This window comes from Microcaecilia unicolor, chromosome 4 (genome assembly GCF_901765095.1).
Source record: "Microcaecilia unicolor chromosome 4, aMicUni1.1, whole genome shotgun sequence".
NCBI classification, from domain to species: Eukaryota; Metazoa; Chordata; class Amphibia; order Gymnophiona; family Siphonopidae; genus Microcaecilia; species Microcaecilia unicolor.
The window spans coordinates 153,939,444-153,955,538 of NC_044034.1; the positions used below are offsets into that span (position 1 = coordinate 153,939,444).

Genomic DNA, 16,095 nt, shown 5'->3' on the forward strand with positions numbered 1-16,095 from the left:
TCACCCAGTCAAAGAATTCAGAGATTCGTTTGGCATGATTTCCCTTTGGTAAAACCATGTTGTCTCGGATCTTGCAACTTATTTGCTTCCAGGAAATTCACTATCCTTTCCTTCAGCATCGCTTCCATTACTTTTCCAATAATTGAAGTGAGGCTTACCGGCCTGTACTACTACTACTACTACTATTTAGCATTTCTATAGCGCTACAAGGCATACGCAGCGCTGCACAAACATAGAAGAAAGACAGTCCCTGCTCAAAGAGCTTACAATCTAATAGACAAAAAATAAATAAAGTAGGCAAATCAAATCAATTAATGTGAACGGGAAGGAAGAGAGAAGGGTAGGTGGAGGCGAGTGGTTACAAGTGGTTACGAGTCAAAAGCAATGTTAAAGAGGTGGGCTTTCAGTCTAGATTTAAAGGTGGCCAAGGATGGGGCAAGACGTAGGGGCTCAGGAAGTTTATTCCAGGCGTAGGGTGCAGCGAGACAGAAGGCGCGAAGTCTGGAGTTGGCAGTAGTGGAGAAGGGAACAGATAAGAAGGATTTATCCATGGAGCGGAGTGCACGGGAAGGGGTGTAGGGAAGGACGAGTGTGGAGAGATACTGGGGAGCACCAGAGTGAATACATTTATAGGTTAGTAGAAGAAGTTTGAACAGGATGCGAAAACGGATAGGGAGCCAGTGAAGGGTCTTGAGGAGAGGAGTAGTATGAGTAAAGCGACCCTGGCGGAAGATGAGACGGGCAGCAGAGTTTTGAACCGACTGGAGAGGGGAGAGGTGACTAAGTGGGAGGCCAGCAAGAAGCAGATTGCAGTAGTCTAAACGAGAGGTGACAAGGGTGTGGATGAGGGTTTTGGTAGAGTGCTCGGAAAGAAAGGGGCGGATTTTACGGATGTTGTAAAGAAAGAAACGACAGGTCTTGGCGGTCTGCTGGATATGAGCAGAGAAGGAGAGAGAAGAGTCAAAGATGACCCCAAGGTTTCGAGCTGAGGAGACAGGGAGAATGAGAGAGCCATCAACAGAAATAGAAAACGGGGGGAGCGGGGAGGTGGGTTTGGGGGGGAAAATGAGAAGCTCAGTTTTGGTCATATTTAATTTCAGGTGGCGTTGAGACATCCAGGCAGCAATGTCAGACAAGCACGCTGAAACTTTGGTTTGGATGCAAGGTGTAGAAAGGTAGATTTGGGAGTCATCAGCATAGAGATGGTAGGAAAAGCCATGGGATGAGATTAATGAACCAAGGGAAGAAGTGTAGATAGAAAAGAGGAGGGGACCAAGAACAGAACCCTGAGGTACGCCGACAGGCAGAGGGATAGAAGTAGAAGAGGATCCACCAGAGTGAACACTAAAGGTGCGGAGGGAGAGGTAGGAAGAGAACCAGGAAAGGACAGAGTTTCCAGCGTCCAGCGACTTCCCTATCACCACTTTTGTGAAGAGGGACCGCATCCGCCGTTCTCCAATCTCACGGAACCTCTCCCGTTTCTAATGATTTATTAAACGAATCTTTAAGAGGACCCGCCAGAACCTCTCTGAGCTCCTTTAATATCCTGGGGTGGATCCCATCCGGTCCAACGGCTTTGTCCACCTTTAGCTTTTCAAGTTGTTTATACACATTCTCTTCCGTGAACAGTGCTTTATCTACTCCATTTTCATTTGCACTTTTGCCAGTCCATCGTGGTCCTTCTCCAGGATTTTCTTCTATGAAAACAGAACAAAAGTATCTATTTAGCAAATTTGCTTTTTCTTTATCATTATCTACATAGCAGTTTGCAGCATCTTTCAGTCTCACAATTCCCTTTTTTGTCTTCCTCCTTTCACTAATATACCTGAAGAAATTTTTGTCACCCCTCCTTACATTTCTAGCCATTTTTTCTTCCGCTTGCGCTTCAGCCAGACATATCTCTCGCTTGGCTTCTTTCAGTTTCCTCTGGTATTCCTCTCTGTGTTCGGCTTCTTGAGTTTTTGTGTATTTCAGGAACGCCAACTCTTTAGCCTTTATTTTCTCGGCCACTTGCTTGGAGAACCATATTGGTTTCCTTTTTCTCTTGCTTTTATTTACTCTCCTTACATAAATGCTTGTGGCTCTATTTATAGCTTCTTTCAGCCTGGACCACTGTCCTTCCACTTCTTGTTCGTTCTCCCAGCCCAACGGCTCCTTCCTCAGGTATTCCCCCATTTTACTAAAATCAGCACGCTTGAAATCTAAGACTTTGACTGGCTGCCCTCCACTTCAGTCATCATATCGAACCAAACCGTTTGATGGTCACTGCCGCCCACTAACCTTAGCCTAACAGGAAGTCCAACACATCATTACTTACTAGAGAATCTGTCTGTTTTTTGATTTATCGAATTGTTTAATCTGTCTGTTTTCTGATTTATTGAATTGATTATACCCATTATGTTACACTTGTTCTTTATGTAACCAATTGTTTTATCTACTCTTGATTGGCGATTGTCAGGATGTATTATTGTAAGCCACATTGAGTCTGCAAATAGGTGGGAAAATGTGGGATACAAATGCAACAAATAAATAAATAAATTAATAGAATTTGGGGTCACTGAAGATATAGAGCCATATTTAAACACCAGACACAGTGTTTGAAGTAATACCTGAATAATCAGCACTGGCCAATATCTGGATAGGAACATTGAATATCCAAGTATGGCACTGACTGCCAACAATATGTGAATGCAAATTTGGATAACTTATGTAACATGGGTTGCTGACATTTATTGGTTCAGGACTAAGGCTGGGACTGGCAACTGCTGGGAGGCCTTTAGCAGTTATTTCACATCTGCTGCACTCTTCAACTGGTCAGTAAGGCAGACCACTCCATGATTGGTACTCTGAACCCACTAGTTGATTTGAAAGTCACTTTAGGTAATCAACTGGGGTAATAAACTAGCAGAAACAACAAGTATGGCAGAGACAGTAATTATTATTATTTATTATATTTGTATCCCACATTATCCCACCTATTTGCAGGCTCAATGTGGCTTACATTGTTTTGTTATGACATTGTCATTCCAGAATATCAGATACAGTTAGTAGTGTGCAGAGATTAAATAGGGAAGAAAGAGGAAGTGATTGGGCGGGTGATTGTAGAAGTGGATTTTCATAGCTGGTTGGGTTGGGAAAGTGGATCAGTGAAGCTATTGGTTCTCGTTGTAGGCCTTGTTAAAGAAGTATGTCTTCAGAGATTTGCGAAAGTTATTTGATTCGACAATTGATTTCAGGTCTGTGGGTAGAGCATTCCATATCTGCGTGCTCGTGTAAGAGAAGGTAGTGGCATGCATCAGCTTGTATTTTAGTCCTTTACAGCTGGGGAAGTGCAAATTGAGAAATTTGCGGGATGTTCTTGTGGCGTTTCTGGGAGGTAGGTCCACTAGGTTCAGCATGTAGATCGGGGCATCTGCGTGAATGATTTTGTGTACTATCGTACATATCTTGAACGCAATGCGTTCCTTAAGTGGGAGCCAGTGCAGTTTCTCTCTTAGGGGTTTTGCACTTTCATATTTAGTATTTACAAAGCCCATCTCCCTTTCAATCCTTTCTCCTCATGATAGTGTATTTATATCTGCTGCTTAGCTCTCCTATATAAAAGGTAGCAGACAGCATAAGTATGTTTCAAAGAAGATTATCACTTACAGTTCTTGTAGCTATGCTGAGAGACATAATGAGGCTCATTTTCAAAGCACTTAGCCTCCCAAAGTTCCATAGAAACCTATGGAACTTAGCCTCCCAAAGTGCTTTGAAAATATGCCTCTAAGGGTTTTTGAGGCTCCAAAGCAGTGCATTAGGTGGCTTGGTCTTGGTTGAATATGTGATAAGCCCCAGGAGACCCGTAACTATAATCAGTTTGTAGTTTTTGCAGCCTCTGGGGCTGTTCCAGGATCTAACCTATTTGACAAGAGGCTCTGGTTGCCCTGCTGGAAAAACACCATTGAGCCCAGCTTCTCTTTTACTCCTTGGTTCCAGGAGTGGGTGCAGCAGGTTCACCTGTTCCCACTGGCCCAGTCACAGCGCAAGGGCTTAAGTGACTGCTGTCACTGAAAATGCTTCTAGATTTTCCCTAATTAGATATTCCGCCTGGTGTAGCCAGAAGACTCTTCTGTGCAATTGATGTGGCTAGTTGGCTAGGTAGGGCCGTTGGGCCTATAGTGCATACCATGCACTTAAAAAGCAGATACAATACAAGCAGGATAACTAAGCCTATGACTACCCATTGCTGGAGTACTGTTAGTATGAGTGATAGCTCTTGGTGTGTGTGGACAGAAACACAGTGCCAGTTTTTAACTTAGGCCAAGATGCACTAAAAAATCGTTAAAGCCCTTCCCTTAGCGAATCGGTAAGGAACGGGCATGCATCAAGGAATAGGAATGCAAATGAGCTGCTCGTTGTAGCTCACTTGCATTCTCTATTCCATGGTTAAATAGTCGGCCGGTTGAGCATGCGCAGAGCAGCCAAGCGTTATGCTGGCTGCTCTGCGCATGCCGTCCTTTATGGATGTCCTTCACTATATATAAAAAAACAAGCTGTGCATATGGATGTCCTTTATGGACGTCCTTCACCCTCCCCCCCCACTGAGGTCGCCGCCGCTCCCCCCTCCCCCCTGTATTGAAATGACAGCTTCCCGCAGCCCCGGCCTCCCCGCCATCCTCCGCACCCCCATGGCGCTGTGAGGGCCCGGCCTGGTGGCAGACGGAGGGGGCAGGTGGAGGGGGGAGCAGCTGCAGCGACGACTTCGGGGAGGGCGGCGTGGGCGGGGCCATGGGGGTGCGGAGGATGGCGGGGAAGCTGGGGCTGCGGGAAGCTATCATTTCAATGCAGGGAGGAGGGGGGGAGTGGCGGCGACCTCGGGGGGGGGGGCGTAGTCGTTGGAACGGAAAAAAAAAGCCAAGTGCATGTCAGGGACGTCCTTGAAGGACATCCATGTTAGGCACTTTAACAGGACGTCCCTGACGAACACTTGGGACACACAGCTTGTTATTTTTTTTTTTACATGGGTGTTAGGCGCATTCCCACTGATCTCCATGGGTCGGTTCACAGCAGTCCCAGCCTAACGAGAGGTGCAGACTTCACGTTAGGTTTTCCATGGTAAGGGGAATCGGTAAACGTTAGTGCATCTCATTATAATAGCCTTGCAACGGTAGTGCAGCTCCTTTGGATCATTTGCATTCTGTTTTCGTTAGCTGCTACCCTGATTGGAAAATGGCCTTTAGTGCATGCCAGGGTTTACTACTTGCTCGTTAATGGCTCGTTAAGTTTAGTGCATCTGGCCCTTAGTCTATGACAAGGGCATTATATATAAAGCTACTCCCTCTGTATGTGGATAAATATGTGACCACGTCCAACAGTAAATTTGGTTGATCTCTTGTGTGGTAGCAGAATTCAGTTGTTTGTGTTGTTGCCAGTCCGTGCTCTCATGGTTTAATGATCAGGAGACTCAGACTGCAGACTTGGAGAAAGGCCTTCATCTTTCATGGGAGAGTGCAAACCTGTGGGCAGGAACATAAATAAGAGCATCTGACAAATCACCAAATAAAACAGGGGTGTAGCCAGACCTCGCGGTGGGAGGGGGCCAGCGCCCTAGGTGGGGGGGGGGGGCACATTTTAGTCTAGCACCCAGCTGCTGCTCCTACCGCCACCTCAGCGCTCCCCACTCACTGCTGCAGCAGCAATGTACCTTGGCTGGTGTGGGTCCCCAACCCCCCCCCCCCCCCGACAGCGGAAGCCTTCTCCAGCACTGGTTTCTGGTGCCACTGCATTGCCTGCCCTGCTCTCTCTTCCTCTTCATGTCCTGCACGCTCCTTTAAGTGAAATTGAATTTCACTAAAAGGCGCATACAGGGCAGGCAACTCTGCGGCGCTGGACAAGGCTTTAGCTGGCGGGGATTGGGGACCCCCGCCAGCAAAACCAGGGTCCCAGAGGAAATTTGGGGGGGGGCCAGGACCCCGTGGCCCCACATAGCTACGCCAGTGAAATAAAGTATATCCTTCTATATAATATAAGTACTTAAGTGTTGCCATACTGGGACAGACCGAAGGTCAATCAAACCCAGAATCCTGTTTCCAACAATAGTCAATCCAAGTTACAAGTACTTGACAAAATCCCAAAACAGTACAATACGTTTTATGCTGCTTATCATAGAAATAAGCAGTGCATTTTTCCCAAGTTCATCATAATAATGGCTTATTGATTTTTCTTTTAGTATGTTATCCAAACTTTTTTTAAACCTCGCTATACTAACTGCTTGTACCACATTCTCTAACAACAAATTCCAGAGTTTAACTACACACTGAATGAAGAAATATTTTCTCCAATTTGTTTTAAATTTACCACTTTGTAGCTTCATTGCGTGTCCCCAAGTCCTAGTATTTTTGGAAAGAGTAAACAAGCGATTCATGTCTACCTGTTCTACTCCACTCATTATTTTATAGACCTCTATAATATCACTCCTCAAGCGTTTTTTCTCCTAGCTGAAGAGCCCTAGCCACTTTAGCCATTCTTCATAGGTAAGTCGTCCCATCCCCTTTATCATTTTCTTTGCCCTTCTCTGTACCTTTTCTAATTCCACTATCAGGCTTATTTTCGAAAGAGAAGGGCGCCCATCTTTCGACAGAAATCGGGATATGGGCGTTCTTCTCCCAGGGTCGCCCAAATCGGCATAATCGAAAGCCGATTTTGGGCGTCCTCAACTGCTTTCCATCGCGGGGATGACCAAAGTTCATGGGGGCATGTCGGAAGCATAGAGAAGGCGGGACTGGGGTGTGCTTAACACATGGGCGTCCTCGGCCGATAATGGAAAAAAGAAGGGCGTCCCTGACGAACACTTGGCCAACTTTACTTGGTCCTTTTTTTTTTTTTTACGACCAAGCCACAAAAATGTGCCCTAAATGACCAGATGACCACTGGAGGGAATCAGGGATGACCTCCCCCTACTTCCCAAGTGGTCACTAACTCCCTCCCACCCCCAAAAAATGTTTTAACTATTTTTTCCAGCCTCTATGCCAGCCTCAAATATCATACCCAGCTCCATGACAGCAGTATGCAGGTCCCTGGAGCAGTTTTAGTGAGTACTGCAGCACACTTCAGGCAGGCAGACCCAGGCCCATCCCCCCCACCTGTTAAACTTGTGGTGGTAAATGTGAGCCCTCCAAAACCCACCACAAATCCACTGTACCCACATCTAGGTGCCCCCTTTATCCCTAAGGGCTATGGTAGTGGTGTACAGTTGTGGGGAGTGGGGTTTGGCGGGGGTGTTGGGGGGGGTGTTGGGGGGCTCAGCACACAAGGTAAGGGAGCTATGCACCTGGGAACTTTTCCTGAAGTCCACTGCAATGCCCCCTAGGGTGCCCGGTTGGCGTCTTGGCATGTGAGGGGGACCAGTGCACTACGAATGCTGGCTCCTCCCACAACCAAATGGCTTGGATTTGATCGTTTCTGAGATGGGCGTCCTCGGTTTCCATTATCGCCGAAAATCGAGGACGACCATCTCTAAGGTCGATCTAAATGTTGAGATTTGGGCGTCCCCGACCGTATTATCGAAACGAAAGATGGCCACCCATCTTGTTTCAATAATATGGGTTTCCCTGCCGCTTCGTGGAGAAGTCCTGCGAGGATGCCCTCAGGAAAACTTGGGCGGGGGGCCCCGTTTGATTATGCCTCTCCACATCTTTTTTGAGATGCAGTGACCAGAATTGCACACAGTATTCAAGGTGTGGTCGCACCATGGAGCAATACAAAGGCATTATAATGCCCTCATTTTTGTTTTCCATTCCTTTCCTAACATTCTATTTGCATTCTTAGCTGCTGCAGCACAATGAGCAGAGGATTTCAACATATCATCAACAATGACATCTAGATCCCTTTCCTGATTGGTGACTCCTAATGTGGAACCTTGCATCATGTAACTATAGTTTGAGTTCCTCTTTCCCACATGTATCACTTTGCTGTTGCTCACACTAAACATCATCTACCATTTAGATGTGTAGTCTCGTATGATCCTCTTGTAATTTTTTACAATTCTCTTGTGATTTAATAACTTTGAATATCTTTGTGTCGTCAGCAAATTTAAATACCTCACTAGTTACTCCTATCTCTAGATCATTTATAAATATGTTAAAAAGCAGCGGTTCCAGCACACACCCCTTCAGAACCCCATTATCTACCATTCTCCATTGAAAATACTGACCATTTAACCCTACTTTCTGTTTTCTATCTTTTATCCAGTTTTAAATGTACAATAAAACAGTACCTCCTATCCTATGACTCTCCAATATTCTCTGGACTCTTTCATGAGGTACTTTGTCAAATGAATACCATCCGTCACAGTGATTTGCTACTATTCAGGTTGTCAAATTGCGCCATTACATCTTCCAGGTTTATAGAGATTTCATTCAGTTACTTTGAGTCATCATCTTTGAATACCATTTCTGGCACCAGTATCTCTCCCAAATCTTCCTTGGTGAAGACTGAAGCAAAGAATTCATTTACCAGCTTATAATCGAAAGTGGTCGCCGGCCATCTTCCGACACAAATCGGGAGATGGCTGGCGATTTCTTAAAAGCGGCGAAATCGGTATAATCGAAAGCGGCATTTTTGACAGCATAGCCGCTTTCCTGTCACTTCGCCGGCGAAAGTTCAAGGGGGCGTGTCGGTAGATTAGTGAAGGCGGGACATGGGCGGGCATGGGCGTGGCTACCAGATGGCTGGCTTTCGCTGATAATGGAAAAAAAAAAGCGGCATTAAGCAGTATTTCGCCGGCTTTACTTGGTCCTTTTATTTTCACGACCAAGCCTCAAAAAGGTGCCCCAACTGACCAGATGACCACTGGAGGGAATGGGGTATGACCTCCCCATACTCCCCCAGTGGTCACCAATCCCCTTCCAAACTAAAAAAAATAAAACTAAAAACCTTTTTTGCCAGCCTGTATGCCAGCCTCAAATGCCGTACCCACCTCCATGACAGCAGAATGTGTTGTATCCTCCGACAGCCTTTCCGTGGTTGTGATGTGGCTCTCGGGTGAGTATGACACCTTTTCTGTTAGGTGCCCTGCAGAGTCACATTAGCAATGCATTGTGGTGGGTGTAGGGTAGTGGGCTCTACTCCCATGTTGCTTTCCCCCCCTGCTAACTGGGTCAGAGTGTGCCCTGTTTTGTTTCCTGTTGTAGTCCATGCAGTAGTGGCCATTTTTGTAAGCCAGTTTTAGTTCCCTTTCCTGTGTTACCCACGTTAGAGAACATAGTTCTTACCTTGAATGGTGCTGAAAGAGGGCATTGTACACCATTGTGCCAGCTCTGACCTACTGCTAATCTTAGTACCAGGGGACTCGTTGCCAGTGGGGCACAACCTCTGATCTGCAGTTAATTGTGAGTAAACGTGGTTATTTCAAGAAAGGACTTTTTCAGAGAGATTAGTCTTCAGGTGTGAACTGGTGTGCTAAAGTTATACAGCAGCAATAAGTCCTAGAGGCTGTATGCAGGTCCCTGGAACAATTTTAGTGGGTGCAGTACATTTGTGGGTAGTGGGTTTGGGGGGGTTGGGGGGCTCAGCTCCCAAAGTAAGGGAGCTATGCACGTGGAAGCTTTTCTGAAGTCCACCGCAGTGACACCTAGGGTGGCTGGTTGGTGTCCTGGCATGTCAGGGGGGGCAGTGCACTAAAAATGCTGGCTCCTCCCACGGCCAAATGCCTTGAATTTGGCCGGGGTTTGAGATGGCCGACATAACTTTCCATTATCGCTGAAAAACAAACCCGGCCATCTCAAACCCGGTGAACTCCACGGCATTTGGCCGGGCTAAACCGTATTATTGAAAAAAAAGATGGCCTGCCATCTTTTTTGATAATACGGTTCCGACCAGCTGTAGCGCCGCCGCCAACATAGATCGCCGGCTATCTATTTGGCCGGCGACGTTCGATTAGGCCCCTCTTAGTCTCTCCAATATGTCCTTTGTCTTCCCTGAGTACCAGTTGGTCATCTGGCAGTCCAACTGATTCTTTTGCTGGCTTCTTGCTTCTAATATACCTAAAAAAGTTTTTACTATATGTTTTTGCCTCTAGTGCAATCTTTTCTTCAAAGTCCCTCTTTGCCTTCCTTATCAGCGTGTTGCATTTGACTTCCCATTCCTTATGCTGTTTCTTATTATTTTCAGTTGTATCCTTCTTCCATTTTCTGAAAGATTTTCTTTTAGCTCTAATAGCTTCCTTCACCTCACTTTCTAACTATGCCTGCTTGTCGTTTGCCCTTCCTTTCTCCTTTATTTATTTTATTTATTTATAATTTACAAAAATAATATCAAGGGTTAACTCTTGTAAAGATAGTAACATTCAAAGGTAATTACTTAACATTTTTTTTAACATAAGATTGAGAAATATTATTCAAGTCCACTAATAAAGGAGATCCAAGGTTTCGAATATGAGGAGAAAAGGCAATCAATATAAAACTTTTTATCATTTACGAAAGGGCTGGAACATCTTCTTTTGAGCTTCCTATATATTTCTTGGACACGAGATGAGATGATAGCTGAGATGGTCCCATGAATATATATTTAGTATTACCAAATCTAATTATACACTTGCAGGGGTACCTCAAAAAAAAAAAAGGAACCACCTGCCTGCAAAACAGCTGACTTCATTATGAGAAATTGTTCCCTTTTTTTTGAGTCTCTCTCGCCAAATCTGGAAACAAAGAGATACGTAAACCCAAAAATGGTTTATCCCTATGTTTGAAAAACATTTGAAATAACCACTGTCTATCTGGAAGCAATGCAACAGGAGCAACTAATGCTGCCACCTTAGCTAATTCTGTATCTGATGTCTCCAAAAAAGGCTGAGATATCAACATTTTGTTCTTGTTGTTAATCAGATGTTTTTTGTGGTAAGTAGAATACTTTAGTGAAAGGTGGTATATTCGTTTCTGGTATGCACAAAATTTCTTGTAGGTATCTTTTCAACATATCACCTAGTTTCACCATAGGTATCAGAGGAAAATTAATAAAACGAATATTATGACTTTTAGAATAGTTCTCAAAGTTCTCAGATTTAGACCTTAAATTAGAAACTTCTTTCATAATCACGGTTTGAAGATTGTCCAGTTTTGCAACTGCCTGTTACATTTTTTCTATTCTAGAAGCCATTTTATCATATTCAGTTTTTTGTTCCTCCATCTTTTGTTCTACCAAAGTTATTTTCTGAGTCAAATTAGATGTTTGACCAAGAAACATTTGTCCAAATTGGGACATTAAATCCCACAATGAATCGAGAGTTACCTCAGAGGGTTTGGTAATAAGTCCCGAGGGAAATACGATTTTCTTTTCAGCAATCCTCTCTTCGTCTGTGTCCAAATTCCCTGCCGCTTCGTTGGTCAAACAAGTTACTTATAGAGGTAAACAAGACCTCTTTCCCTCCTGTTCAGAGAGTTGAGAGTGAGCCCCCAGCAACATAGGCACCAATCCAGCCGTTGGCGGTAGTACTGCTGCTCCTTGAAGCGGAGAACTTGTTATCGGCGGTTGCGGGGGTGGAGCTCTAGCTTCGGGGCTCAGAGTGGTATCTGGTCCAAGAGACGCCGATAGCTCCTCTATTTCACCAGCGTCTCGTATGGAACCGCTCCCGGCTTCATTTCCAGCCCCCTGCAGACTGTAACCAGGTACCTCTCTTGTGCAGCCAAGGATAGAACAATCTCCTCCAGCCCCAGGCTCCCGGTACAATGAAGAACTAGATGTCCACCAGTAACTTCAATCTTAAGGACTTTTATTCCATGCAGGTTTCTAATACACAGTTCCAACAGCAGCATAGCACCTACCAGGATTCAATACAGGCTTACAGGCTCCAGTCTGGGCTCTTTATTCAGTGCACAATAAACAAGAATTCAATTCCCCAGACAAACAGTTCTTTCAGTTCCTCATCACAGTTCAGTCACCAAGCAGCATTTTCTACCTTCTATCCTCTTTACCTTCAGGAGAGTTTAATATTTTAGGGACTCCTTCTACCCAAGGGTTTTGCCCTGCATCAGCTTCACAGTGAATTCAATAATTTTGGTACTTCCTCTCACCCAAGGAATTTCAGCCTGCTTCAGTACTTTAGGGACCTCCCTACCCAAGGGTTTTCAGCCTGCAAATACTTTAGGGACCTCCCTGCCCAAGGGTTTTCAGCCTGCAACTGCTTCTCTCTCCTGCTGCTCTCCTGGGACTCCTTCCCACCTGCCTAATCAATCCCTGGCTTCTGCCTTCACAACCAATCATTAGCTTCCTCACACCCAAACCAGCTGAGGTAAGCATTAGACTAATGAGGAGCTCCTGCACACAGGGTTTCCTATCTCTCTTTCCCCCTAGTGGCAGCCAATCTACACCTCCTGTTAGCTTACACCCATGTCCTCCCTTATTGCAGCTAGGAGTCCAGTCTGGGTTTTCCATCTCACCCCCTGGCTCCTTGCCTGCAATGCCTTCTGGGACTTGTAGTTCAGACTGAAACTGCCTTAATCCAACTATCCTGGATGTGACTTTATCACATACCCCCCCACTTAAGAAATTGCGAGTCCCTTTGGGACCTTCCCAGGGATTCGCAATTCTAGACAGAACCCTTCGTCCTTTCTTTTTATGCCTCCCTAGGCCTCGGTGTCTAATTTCTTTGCCCACTTTCCTGACCCATGGGTACACCCCCCTTTACCACTATGGGCTTCTGGCATACTTTCCTCAGGCCTAATCCCTTTATCACCTCAGGGGAACTCCTAGTCCTACCCCTCTCATGGCTACAACCCTGGGCTGTACTTCTTCGCCTACTAGGCCCTGATTGGTATTTGTGGGTTGTGGATAGGGTCCTAAGTCTCCTTTTCCCTGGGACTTTTATGTGTCTCCTATCCCTCCCTTTTGGTATAGGATAACCACTCTTGGTACAAGGCTCCCCCCAGCCTCTGGGTGATCTAGCCTCCCCCTGGCACCCTCCCTGAGCCGGCGTCCCCTGCCTAGGAGCTCTTTCCTCACCTGACTCTAGCATGTGGTGTCTGGGCCCTAGGATCAACCTTTTCTTCTGAGGCCTGAGCCTTTCCCTCCATTGGGCAGCCTCTTCCCTTTCCTGCTTGCCCTTCTGGGGTTTCTCAAATTCCTTAACCTTTACACTACCTCTTTCTGGGGTTTTAACAGTGCCCTTCTGACTCTCCCTATCCTGATCATTACTCAGGGATAGGAGTTTACTTACTTTAACCCCTCCTGGGTCCTTCTTTCCCTCAAGCTTTTTCTGGAGGTCCACAATGCAGGCCTGGGCTTCCTGAAGCTCGTTTAGTCTTCTCTGCCCATCCTGGAAGAGGACATCTACCGCTAGGGTCAACACCCTGCACCTCTCCTCCAGGGCCACCCTGCAGCTTTCTGCCCTTTCTGTGGTTTCCTTGGCCTGCAGCCTCTCAACAGCCCACTCAGCTGCCCCCTGAGCTTGAACCTGTTGCAAATCCTTTATTTGAGTTTCCAACTCAAGGTTCCTCTGAGTAAGGTATCCTACCCTTTCCTGGGCTGCCTGCATCTCCACCAATAACCCCTCTATCCTTTGGGTGTATCCCTTGTGCAGGTCTTCTATCTGGATTACCTTCTCTCTATTAAGCTCACTCAGGCCCCTGGCCTCAGCTTGGGTCTGCTGCAATGCCACAGTTAACTGAGCCACCACTTCAGTACATCCCTGCTGCACTTCCCTCAGTGGGCTTTCCTGCTGGCCCTTTAATTCTCCCAGCCAAGCCTTTACCTGGGTTAAACTCCCCCTCAGCACTCCTATGGCTGTTTACCCATCTCCTTAACACTTTCCTGCCTTTTGACCAACTCCACTTCCTTCTGCTTCACCTCCTGCTTGGCTTCTTCTAGTTCTGCCCTCACAGAGGTGACAAGCTTATTCTCCCTTTGCCTCTGGAGTAGAGTCAAGGCTTGCTGTTCCCTTATACTTCCCCTTAGGGTCTCTTGCTCTTTATGCCACTCCTGGCGAGCATTCTGGAACTCAGCTTTAACTAGGGATACCCTCTGCTCCTGATCTTGTTGCAACTGGTCTGTGAGGTCCCTCATCTCCTGCTCATGTGTGGACTGCAGCTTTGCTAATTGGGTCTCATTTTTGGCTTGGGTCCCTTCCAGGGTAGCTGTAAGATGGACTACTTCTGCTTCTTTTTCTTCCCTTAGCCTACCTTCTGTGCGCAGCTCAGCCCTAACCGTGGCTAGCAGTGCCTCACAGCCTTCCTTCTGCTTAAGGGACTCTGCCAGTTTGGCCTCTAAGGCATGCACTGAAGCAGCCATTTCTTTCTTACAAGCTGCCTCAAATAGGACCCATCTTTGCTCATTCTCCCTTAGACTATTCTCCATTACCTTATGGGACTCCTCTTGCTGCTGTATATTGCCCACTAAAGTTAACATCAGTCCCTCATTAAGTTCCAGGACCTCCCTCAGACGTTGCTCAGGGTGCCTATAGAGTTTCCCTGGTTTACCTAGGACCTGTAACTCCCATTCTATCTGCCAGATGCTTTCTTTTAGGGATTTCAACAGCAGGTTTTCATTCTCCTTTTGGGCTTCCTCTTGCCTGCCATGTCACTTAACCCCCACCAACTGACTGTAGGATTTCCCTCCTCCCAGTCTCCCAGTTCATCCTCTGAACTGCATACTGCCAGACACCACTCTCCAACATGGCCCATTTCCCCACATTGGTAACACTCTGGCTCAATCACTTCTCTTCTCCTCAGGGTCCTGTCTTCCCCAGACACCCCTTCAGGCTTAAACAATGTACCAACAGTCCCTGAACACAGTCCCCCTCCAAGTCCCAGAACCTGGACCATGGTGTCCAACACTGCCATGTCCATTCCTTCTGCTGGCAACTTGGGCTGTGGCTCCCCGGGCCTCCGGACGTCTCTCCCCGGTCTGAACCGTCTCCGCCTTCCCATGGCTCCGACGTCCTCCTTGACCGTCTGTTGGGATGCAGCCTGTAACACAAGCAAAAATATCCAAGTGCGGACTGTCTGTTTCCCTGGCCCTATACTTGCGCTACTTCTTGGAACTCGTAGGGGAATTCACTCAGAACAAGCCTTTCTATCCTTTACAAGAACTGTGCTTCTCAGCTACTGGATCTTCCCTCGCATCCCCCTAGGTACCCTTTACCTGGGCAGGTGAGTAATGCACCTTCATCAGCGTTGGCCCCCTCGATGGGCTTCAGGAACCTCCTGGACACCACCACCTTCACCCTGTAAAGCCAGAAAAAAGAAAGAGACCCAAGTGCGATATCTTTATACTGGTCCCCCTTTCAAGCCAGCCCGGTCCACTCCTGGTCTTCCCCACTTCTCTTTATCTATGCTTGGCTGCACAAGAGAGGTACCTGGTTACAAATGGCACCCCAGATGGGACTTGAACCCACAACCCCAGTGGCCTAATGGATAAGGTACTGGCCTTCTAAGCCTGGGATTGTGGGTTCAAGTCCCATCTGGGGTACCATTTGTAACCAGGTACCTCTCTTGTGCAGCCAAGGATAGAACAATCTCCTCCAGCCCCAGGCTCCCGGTACAATGAAGAACTAGATGTCCACCAGTAACTTCAATCTTAAGGACTTTTATTCCATGCAGGTTTCTAATACACAGTTCCAACAGCAGCATAGCACCTACCAGGATTCAATACAGGCTTACAGGCTCCAGTCTGGGCTCTTTATTCAGTGCACAATAAACAAGAATTCAATTCCCCAGACAAACAGTTCTTTCAGTTCCTCATCACAGTTCAGTCACCAAGCAGCATTTTCTACCTTCTATCCTCTTTACCTTCAGGAGAGTTCAATATTTTAGGGACTCCTTCTGCCCAAGGGTTTTGCCCTGCATCAGCTTCACAGTGAATTCAATAATTTTGGTACTTCCTCTCACCCAAGGAATTTCAGCCTGCTTCAGTACTTTAGGGACCTCCCTGCCCAAGGGTTTTCAGCCTGCAAATACTTTAGGGACCTCCCTGCCCAAGGGTTTTCAGCCTGCAACTGCTTCTCTCTCCTGCTGCTCTCCACTGCTGCTCTCCTGGGACTCCTTCCCACCTGCCTAATCAATCCCTGGCTTCTGCCTTCACAACCAATCATTATCCACTCATTAGCTTCCTCACACCCAAACC

At 46.5% G+C, this 16,095-nt stretch overlaps 1 non-coding gene across 1 annotated transcript; it reads left to right on the forward strand.

Annotated features, from left to right (window-relative positions):
* Positions 1–15,368: 15,368 nt before the first annotated feature.
* TRNAR-UCU lies at positions 15,369–15,441 on the forward strand. The gene has a single exon. It is a non-coding gene; the product is annotated as a tRNA-Arg (tRNA).
* Positions 15,442–16,095: the final 654 nt, after the last annotated feature.